General features: G+C 69.7%; 1 protein-coding gene across 1 annotated transcript in view; it reads left to right on the top strand.

Annotated features, from left to right (window-relative positions):
- The window catches only part of KIF21B (kinesin family member 21B), a 30961-nt gene that overhangs the window by 23505 nt on the left and 6713 nt on the right, over nucleotides 1-743 (top strand). The window lies entirely within an intron of this gene.

The raw sequence follows: 743 nt of genomic DNA, 5'->3' as shown, positions 1-743 counted from the left end.
GAGCAGGCTCTGCCCTTTCACCTGCTGCCCACAGCCCTCCGGTCCTTCCCGGCCGCAGCTGGGCCCCGGCGAGGGCGAGAAGCGGGAGCCAGGATACCTGGGAGGCTGTTCCATGCGGGCCCTTGACCAGCACTGGGCCTGTCGGACCCTTGTCGGACCCTTGTCTGACCGCGCCCTCGGGGCTGGGCTGCCTGCGTCCCTGGGGCCATGAGCAGCCTGCGGGAGGGACGTGGTCCTTTCATCCCGCCCTCGGCCACCGCGCCCGGTCGGTCGGCACTCGTTCTCTTTGGGGAAGAGCGAGGACATGTTTTCAGACCCGCACACAAGCGGGCGGGGGCCTCGCGCCCAGGGGTCCCTCGTTGAGAAATAAAATCTCCATCCTGAGCCTGCAGGGGCTGGAGGAGAGTTGGGGAGCGGGGAGCCCAGACCATCGCCGCCCCCCCGCCAGCCAGAGCTGAGCTCAGGTCCCTGAAGGGGTTGAGCCCTTTGTCAGCGACCCTCACAGGTCCGGCCGTGCTGGTCCCGGGGCTGTGGGTGGGGTGTGCGCCTGCCCGAGTCCCCCAGCGTGGGAGACAGGCCCGGGCGGAGGGAAATGCTGGGAGGGAGTACAGGGCAGCGACTTGGCCCCTTCCCTGCGCCCGGCCTCCCTGGGTCCCCGGAGGCAGCCTGGGGGAGTCGTGGGGTTGCAGGAGCCCCTCCGGCCCCCGGCCTCTGCCTGCCCAGCTGGCCTTTTGTTTTTAAAC

Source organism: Myotis brandtii, unplaced genomic scaffold (assembly GCF_000412655.1).
Source record: "Myotis brandtii unplaced genomic scaffold, ASM41265v1 scaffold975, whole genome shotgun sequence".
Taxonomy (NCBI): Eukaryota; Metazoa; Chordata; class Mammalia; order Chiroptera; family Vespertilionidae; genus Myotis; species Myotis brandtii.
This window is presented reverse-complemented; position numbering and strand designations above follow the sequence as displayed.